Raw genomic sequence first — 9,458 nt, 5'->3', positions numbered from 1 at the left:
TAAGGAATCCTTCAAAAAGATACAGGGATACTTACATGGATCTGTTGGAGGGAAGCTGTAATACTATACCAATAAGTTGACTAAAGCTCAAGGTAAGAATCATCGTTCTACTTTCTCTATGTATGAGATTAACTGGACTTAACTATAACAAAATGAATCTTTGCTTTGAAATCCCATGTTGTACCTAACAAACACAATCTTATCAGACAAAGAAATTTTATAAATTGGCAGTGGAGAAAAAAGACGGGAAAAGCATTGAGATATGAACCCAGATACAAATTTTCCTCAACATCCTTTAAAATGTACATTCTTGAAGAAGTAATAGAAAACACTCATGGTTTCTTCCTTGTTATAGTTTTATTCATCATTTCCTCTATTTACTTTGAAAAGGTCAAGAAATTTTCCTAGGTCACCTCGAACCTTTTTCATCATGAAAGAATTTAATGATGCTATCTCTGATCTGTTTGGTCTTCATTCCATAAACAATGGGATTTAGAGTTGGAGGAAGAAGAAGATAAAGATTAGCCACAATGATGTGGAGAGAAGGGGGTGGTGTGACCCCCAAAACGATGGGTAAAGAAAGTGAAGAATGCTGGAACATAAGAGATGATGATGGCAGATGTGGGCAGTGCAGGTGCTGAAGGCCTTCTGCCGGGCGTCTGCTGAGGACAGGCTGACCACTGCCCGGAGGATCATGGTGTAGGAGACTGAGATGCACAATAAATGTCAAACACTCCAATCAGAAGCGCGACCATGAGACCATAGATGACGTTGATTCTGATACTGGCCCAGGACAGCTTTACCACGGACATGTGCTCACAGTATGTATGGGAGATGACATTGCTTCGGCAGAAGGGCAAACACTTCACCAAGAATGGAAAAGGAATCATCAGCAACACACCTCTCAAGAGAGCGGCAAGCCCAGCTTTGGCAATGACAGGGCTGGTGAGTATGCTAGCATAGCGTAGTGGGTAGCAAATGGCCACATAGCGGTCCAAGGCCATGAGGACGAGCACTCCAGACTCCACGCCTGTGAATCCGTGCACAAAGAACATCTGAACTAGGCAAACATTGAAATTAATTTCCTTGAGTTTGAACCATAAAATAAAGAGGGCATTGGGGAGAGTGGTTGGGCAGGTCAGCAGGTCAGTGAGAGAAAGCACGGCCAGAAAAGACACATTGGGCGATGGAGTGATGCCTCGTAGTAAATTAGGTACACAAGGCCAAGATTGCCTACTAGAGAGATGAGGTAGATTGTACAGAGTGGAAGGGGGATCCATATGTGAAATGCTGCCAGACCAGGAATACCATGAAGAATGAAAGACTGAGGGCTGTATATGAGCTGTTGAAAACCAGCATAGCTAACTTAGTGGACACACATTATTTTTCCAGAAGTTTCTATCCTGAGGAAAAAGAATTAAACATAAAAATTTGATTAATAGCTTCACAGATGAAAACTTTCTACTATAATAAAATTACATTTATAAGTAGTATCAGCTACTTTGAGTACTAGCAACATTTAAAGGGCACAGTTATTGGATAATACTAATATTCTGGGCAATAATTTAATGGCTTAAAAAACTCTCTAAATGTAATTTTAAAGCCTAAGCCTTACAGTTGTAATATTTTTACCATTAAATAGAAGCTGAAACTGGGAGACTAAGATGTTTAATAGGCTTTATTCTCTTTCTCCTTCTCTCTGTCTCTGTCTGTCTGCCTCTCTCTCTCTCTTTCTTTCTCTCTCTCTCTCTTTCACACACACACACATACACACACACATGCACAGAGAGAGAGAGAGAGAGAGAGAGAGAGAGAGAGTCAGCCACTGGTAAGCTAATGTACTCCTGTAAAGAATTACTTACTTTAGTACTGTAATTAACTCTAACTAAATTTCAGTGATTCATCAATTCATTTTTTTTAAGATGTGAGTAGATGAGAAGACCAAGGGGATGAGTGGACATTGGAAGGAGACAAGGGAGGATAATGAGACAATGTGATTAAAACACATTATGTAAGTATATGTTAATCATACGTTAGAATCTATTGTGTGTGATTTATGTATGCTAATAAAAGCATCATCCATGTAAGAGGCTCATACTCATTAGTCTCCCCACTGTGTAACTTGCCTTGGAAGAAAACACAGCCTAGAGTAGTAAATTATTACATGTGAAGAACACTTGTAATCTTTTCATATTAAATTAATTAATTTTGTGTGTCAGCATGTAATGGGAAGGTTAGGGGACAATATGAAGAGAAGACAATATTTCTAAACTTATTTTACAAAGCCATCATCATCCTGATATCAATGGCAGATATTCTAGACAAAGGAGAGAAAGAGAAAGAAGTAAAAACTGAAGGAAAGGAAAGAGAGAGAGAGAGAAGAAACAAGAAAGAAGAGAAAAACAAGAAGGGAGAAAACTGGTTGATATCTTTGATGAATCTAAGTGTAAAAACCCTCAACAAAGTACTAGCAACTTCAGATTAAAAATATCATTCATTATGATCAAGTAGTGTTGAATAAGAGAACATAAAAGTCAACAAATACAGTATTTTAAGTACAATGGAATTACATCACTTCCCCCTCCATTTCCTCCCTGTAAGCCAATATACCCACTCTCAAATCTCTATCATGCCCCACACTATCAAGTTTTTAGCACCTAATCTTCTAAAATTATCTCTCTCTCTCTCTCTCTCTATATATATATATATATATATATGTATGTTTGTACACATGTATATATATTTATATAGATATATAAATTCCATCTGCTAAGTTTATTTTTGTTGTTGATGTGTGTCTGGTTTTGTCTTATCTCTGAAAGAAAATTTCATGATTTTAATTTAATTGCTGAGTAGTATTCCATTGTGTAAATGTACCACAATTTCTGTATCCATTCCTCAGTTGAGTGACATCTGGGTTGTTTCCAGGTTCTGGCCATTATGAATAAAGCTGCTATGAGCATGGTTGAGCAAATGTCCAATGTTGTGTACTTGAGCATATTTTGGGTATATGCCTAGGAGTGGGATAGAACTTGAGGAAGTGCTATTCCTAGTTGTCTGAGAAAGGCCAGATAGATTTCCAAAGTGATTGTACAAGCTTACACTCCCACCAGCAATGAAGAAGGGTTCTCCTTTATTGACATCCTTTCCAGCATGTATTCTCACTTGAGTTTTTGATCTTGGTCATTCTGATAAGTGTTAGGTGAAATCTCAGGGTTGTTTTGATTTGCAATTCCCTGATGACTAGGGATGTTGAGCATTTCTTTAAGTGATTCGACACTCCTCTATTGAGAATTCTCTGTTTAGCTCTGTACCTCATTTTTTAATTGGGTTACTTGATTTTTTGAAGTTTAACTTCTTGAGTTCTTTATATATTCTGGATATTAGTCAATTTGTAGGCAAATGGTGGGAACTAGAAAAGATCATCCTGAGTGAGGTATCCCAGAAGAAGAAAGACACACATGGTATATACTCACTTATAAGTGGATATTAGACATATAAATAGGATAAACGTACTAAAATCTGTACACCTAAGAAACCTAAGCAAGGAGAACCCTGGGTAAGATGATCAATCTTCATGCAGAATGGCAAAGTTGATGGACATCGGAAGAGGGAGAAAACAGGCAACAGGAGAGGAGCCTACCACAGAGGGCCTCTGAAAAACTCTACCCAGCAGGGTATCAAAGTTGATGTTGAGACTCATAGCCAACCTTTGGGCAGAGTGCAGGGAATCTTATGAAACAAAGGAGAGACAGAAAGACCTGGAGAGGACAGGAGCTCCACAAAGAGAACAACAGAATCAAGAAATCTGGGCACAGAGGTCTTTTCTGAAACTAATACTCCAACCAAGTACTATGCATGGTGATAACCTAGAACCCCTGCACAAGTTGGTTCTCTAGTTATGGGAATAGGAACTGTCTCTGACATGAACTCAGTGTCTGGCTCTTTGACCACCTCCCCCTATGGGAAGAGCAGCCTTACCAGGCCACAGAGGAAAACAATGCAGCCAGTCCCTATGAGACTTGATAGGCTCAGAGGGAAGTAGAGGAGGATCTCCTCTATCAGTGGACTTGGGGAGGGGAATGAGATGAGATAAGGGAGGGAGGGTGGGATTGGTAGGGGATGAGGGAGGGGGCTACAGTGGGGTTACAATGTGAATAAACTGTAATTTATAAAAATATAAATAAGTTTTTAAAAAACTGGAAGAAAAACTTAAAAAAAGAAAGAAACTGCTGTCATTACTATCTTCAGAATAAGACACTTTTGTTGGCGCAGAAAATCAGCTGTTTGTATGGAGCACCAGGCATTAAGTCAACGACCATAGCCTGAAACCAACATACTTCATCCTCAGTGGGGTTGGTGGGTGACATTTTAAACTGTCAAGCTGTCTTACATAGCCACTCCACTGCGCAACAGTGTAAGAGTGTAACCAGATTTCTCTATATTCTGGTGACCACTCTCAACTTCCCTGAGATAAATAAAAAGAGGTTCCTTTTCTCCTGTGTTCTTTCATGTTTTACAATTAGATCATGGGGCACTAACAGGATATGCTCTGTGGTTTATAGTTTTATTTACATTCCAAGTGACAAGATTTCATCTCTTTTTTTCTGCATGAATATTGTTCTTTATGTAGATGAACCTTCTTTTCTTTATTGATTCACCATTTATTTGACACTTAAGCTTGTTTCTGTTTCTTGTTCTTATGAGATGCTACAATGAATAAAGGGTTTCAGAAGGCTTTAAAAAACATATTATTCATTTCTGTTAGACATACACCCAGTAATAGAGTTCTCGAAGTAAATGGTATATTAATTACTTTTCTTGTTGCAATGATAAAGTACCTGACAAGAGCAACAAATTCTCCCTATTTTCTTCTTCCTTTTTACTTTTAATGTGGTGGTAGTAAGCATGAAAAATGATATGTGATACAGTGAAGAATAGAATGTGGCAAAAATGTAGAGAAAGGGACAGAGTACACATCTGTGGTCTCTTTATCAACGCTTGACTCTATCAATGTGAACAGTCACAGTCATATTGTGGATTATAGACACTTACCTTCAGTAAAATCTAAAAATAATGCTGTCTGATCACAGAGATGGCCATGCAGGACTTAATAGGAAATTGGCATTACTGTGGCTAATGACTTGTGCCAGCCTACACTTGATGGTAGTTATACAATTGCATTGCCTGGCACTGATATGTTTCAGTAAACACTGAATATGACCTCCTCCCATGATGCTCCTCCTCTTCATTCTCACTATCTTCCTCTTCCTCTTGCTTTCTCCCCTTCTCTTTCTGCTCCCTCTTCCTTTTCCCTCTTCCTTGGATATTTTAAGACATGGTCTACTCTAAAAGGTTGAAAGATGACTTTAAGCATTTGCCCCTAGTTTAGCAAAAATCTTTACATATTTACTACCTGAAATGACAAAATCATTTTAAATTTGTTTCCCAAATACATTCAGTGTCAATCTCTGTACCAGGAAAGGCTTAAAAGAAAATCTAACAAATAAAATATATGGAAGGATATACTTTCAAGTTACCAATCACAGCAAATATGTGTTTTGCAGATATGTGTGAATTTATGTATTCATTAAATAAGTGATAAGCTTAGAATAAATATAGGCTGGCTAGAACCACATTCTGTGTGACTTTTTATGATATATATGATTCTGTATCTTACCTTTTTTTGTCTCTTTCACTTTTTAAATTTAATTTTATTTTATTAATTACACTTTATTCACTTTGTATCCCCCCATAAGCCCCTCCTTCCTCCCCTTTCAGTCCCACGCTCCCTCCCCTTTTTTCACGCATGCCCCTCCCCAAGTCCACTGATAGGGGAGGTCCTCCTCTCCTTCCTTCTGATCTTAGTCTATCAGATCACATCAGGAGTTGGTGCATTGTGATCTTCTGTGGCCTGGTAAGGCTGCTCCCCCCTCAGGGGGAGGTGATCAAAGAGCAGGCCAATCAGATTATGTCAGAGGCAGTCTCTTCCCATTACTATGTAACCAGTTGGACACTAAGCTGCCATGAACTACATCTGTGCAGGGGTTCTAGGTTATCTCCATGCCTGGTACTTGGTTGGAGTAAGAGTCTCTGGGAAGACCCTTGTGTTCAAATTTTCTGGTTCTGTTGCTCTCCTTGTGGGGTTCCTGTCCTCTCCAGATCTTACTATTTCTCACTTCTTACATAAGATTCTATGCACTCTGCCCAACACTTGGCCATAAGTCTCAGTGTCTGCTTTGATAGTCTGCAGGGCAGAGCCTTTCAGAGGCCCGCTGTGGTAGGTTCCTAGGCTATTTCCTGTTTTCTTCTTCTTCTGATGTCCATCCTCTTTGCCTTTTGGGATGGGAATTGAGCGTTATAGTCAGGATCCTCCCTCTTGATTAGTTTCTTTAGATGTACAGATTTTAGTAGGTTTATCCTATGTTACATGTCTATATGAGTGCGTATATACTGTGTGTGTCTTTCTGCTTCTGGGACAGCTCACTCATACACTCTGGAAATCAATTTGGCACTTTCTCAGACAACTAGGAATAGTGCTTCCTCAAGATGCCACTTGTAGGCATATAACCAAAAGGGGCTCAAGTACACAATAAAGACATTTGCTCAACAATGTTTGTAGCAGCTTTATTTGTAATAGCCAGAAGCTGGAAACAGCCCAGATGCCCCTCAACTGAAGAATGGATGCAGAAATTGTGGTACATCTACACAATGGAGTATTACTCTGCAATGAAAAATAAGGAAAACATGAAATTGGCAGGTAAATGGTAGGACCTGGAAAGGATCATCTTGTCTCTTTCACTTTTTAAAAAAAACTATAAAATATGAGTACATGTATGTGTCTGTGTATATTCATATGCATTCATATGCATATAAATATGTCTATGTAGGTGATAACATATAATAAGATTGACCTGTGATAAGAGAAATGAAATATAATTTGATGACTATAAGAGTTATTTATCAGGAGCTATACATAGAAGAACACACATAACTTTAAGTTAATTTTTTTAAATATATATATATTTTATTTCTTTTTTTTCCATTTTTTTAACTTTTATTAATTACACTTTATTCATTTTGTATCCCCCATAAGCCCCTCCCTCCTACCCTCCCGGTCCCACCCTCCCCCCCTTTCTGCATGCATGCCCCTCCCCAAGTCCACTGATAGAGGAGGTCCTCCTCTCCTTCTTTCTGATCTTAGTCTATCAGTTCTCATCAGAAGTGGCTGCATTTAAGTTAATTTTTAATTTTTTTTTATACAATATATTTAAATCATGTGTTTTCCTACAAGAAACTCATCCTGGTGTGGCACCAGATGATCTTTCGGCTTGGAGATCTTTTTACCTGCCCCCCATCTGCCTGGCCCACCTGGGTCACAGACACATAGCCAAGTGGAGGTGAGCTGGGCACCGGACTAAAGCCACATTGTCCCCATCCTGAAGAGGTCTGTGTGGCCAGGACCAGCTTTCAGCTTGGAGATCTTTTCTTCTGCTCCTCATCTGCCTGGCCCACCTGGGTCACAGACACCAAATGCAGAAGAGATGAACTCAGTGGAGGTGAGCTGGAGAGGAATCCAAGACCCACTGTCCATCATCCTGAGCAGGGCTGTGTGGTGTCAGACCAACCCTCAGTCTTGGTGAACTTTCTGCCTGCTCCCCATCTGTCTGGCTCACCTGGGACAGACAGTGAACCCAGCAGAAGGACGGTGAGTCTGGTGAACACCAAGTCAACCAGATGGTTAGAGGCCTGCATAGGAACAGAAAAAACAAAACTCATGGCCGTATGGCACCACCAGAAACCAGCTGTCCTACCACAGTAAGTCCTGGAGATACTGTCACACCTGAAGTGCAAGAAGAAGATTTTAAAGCTGTAGTTATGAAAATGATAGAGGCCTTAAATGAAAAAAGCCCTCAAAGTAGCACAGGAAAATAGTGGGAGACTCCAACACCCCACTCTCTTTAATGGACAGATCATCAAAACAGACCCTAAATGGGGAAATGAAGAAACTCAGAAATGTCACAAATCAAAAATCAAATGGACCTAACAGACATCTTCAGAACATTTCTCCCAAACACAAAACATATCTTCTTCTCAGCAACTCACAGAACCTTCTCCAATATTGATATTCAGTCACAAAGCAAACCTCAACAGCTATAAGAAGATTGAAACAACCCTCTGCATCTTATCAAAGTACCACGGATTAAGGCTGGAACTCAACAAAAACAGAAACAACAGAAAGCCTACAAACTCATGGAAACGGAACAACTCCCTACTCAATGATCACTGGGCCAGAGAAGAAATAAAGAAATTAAAGATTTTCCAGTATTCAATGAAAATGAAGGCACAACATACCCAAGCTTATGGGACACAATGAAAACAGTGCTAAAAGAAAATTCATAGCACTAAGCACCTTTATATAGAAATTTAAGAGATCCATATTAGCAACTTAGCAGCACACCTCAAAGATCTAGAACAGAAGGAAGCACATACATCAAAGAGGACTAGACAACAGGAAATAATCAATCTCAGGCCTGAAATCAATAAATTGGAAAAAAAATGAATGATAAAAAGAATCAGTGAAACAAAGAGCTTGTTTTTTGAGAAAAATCAACAAAAAAGACAAATCCTTAGCCAAACTAACCAAAAGGCAGAGGGAGTGTATCCAAATTAACAAAATCAGAAATGAAAAGGGGGGCATAACAACAGATACTGAGGAAATCCCAAAAATGATTAGGCCTGTATTCCACAAAATTGTGAAACCTAAAGGAAATGAACAATTTTTCTGGATAGATTTCACTTAACAAAGTTAAATCAAGATCAGGTAAACAGTTTAAATTGTCCTATAACCCCTAAGGAAATAGAAGTAGTCATCAAAGGACTCTGAACCAAAAATAAGCCAGGGCCAGATGGTTTTAGAACAGAATTCTACCAGACATTCAAAAAAGAGCTAATATCAACACTCTCAAACTATTCTACAAAATAGAAACTGAAGGAACATTGCCAAACTTGTTCTATGAAGCCACAGTCACCTTGATTTGTGCACCACACAAATACTACACAAATACTAAAAAAAAAGAGAGAATTTCTGAATATTTGGGCAAAATACTCAATAAAATACTTGCAAACTGAATCCACGGAGGCATCAATTACGTCATTCCCCATGATCAAATAGGCTTTATCCCAGGGATGCAATGGCAGTTCAACATAAGAAAATCTGTCAGCATAATCCAACATATAAACAAACTCAAAGAAAAAAAAAATCACATGATCACATCATTAGATGCAGAAAAAGTCTTTGACAAAATCCAACACTCCTTCATGATGAAAGTCTTGGAAGGATAAGGAATACAGGGCTCATACCTAAATATAATAAAGGCTATATATAGTAAGCCAATTGCCAATGTCAAATTAAATGGAAAGAAATTCAAAGCAATCCCACTAAAATAAGAGACAGG

General features: G+C 38.7%; 1 pseudogene; it reads right to left on the bottom strand.

Moving 5' to 3' along the window:
- Nucleotides 1-409: 409 nt before the first annotated feature.
- Nucleotides 410-9,165, bottom strand: LOC129669240 (olfactory receptor 52N5-like; annotated as a pseudogene).
- Nucleotides 9,166-9,458: the final 293 nt, after the last annotated feature.

The sequence above is a fragment of the Psammomys obesus genome, unplaced genomic scaffold (genome assembly GCF_907164565.1).
Source record: "Psammomys obesus unplaced genomic scaffold, mPsaObe1.curated_primary_1811, whole genome shotgun sequence".
In the NCBI taxonomy this organism is placed as follows: domain Eukaryota; kingdom Metazoa; phylum Chordata; class Mammalia; order Rodentia; family Muridae; genus Psammomys; species Psammomys obesus.
Note: the sequence above shows the minus strand (reverse complement) of the source record. Positions and strands in the feature narration are given on the sequence as shown.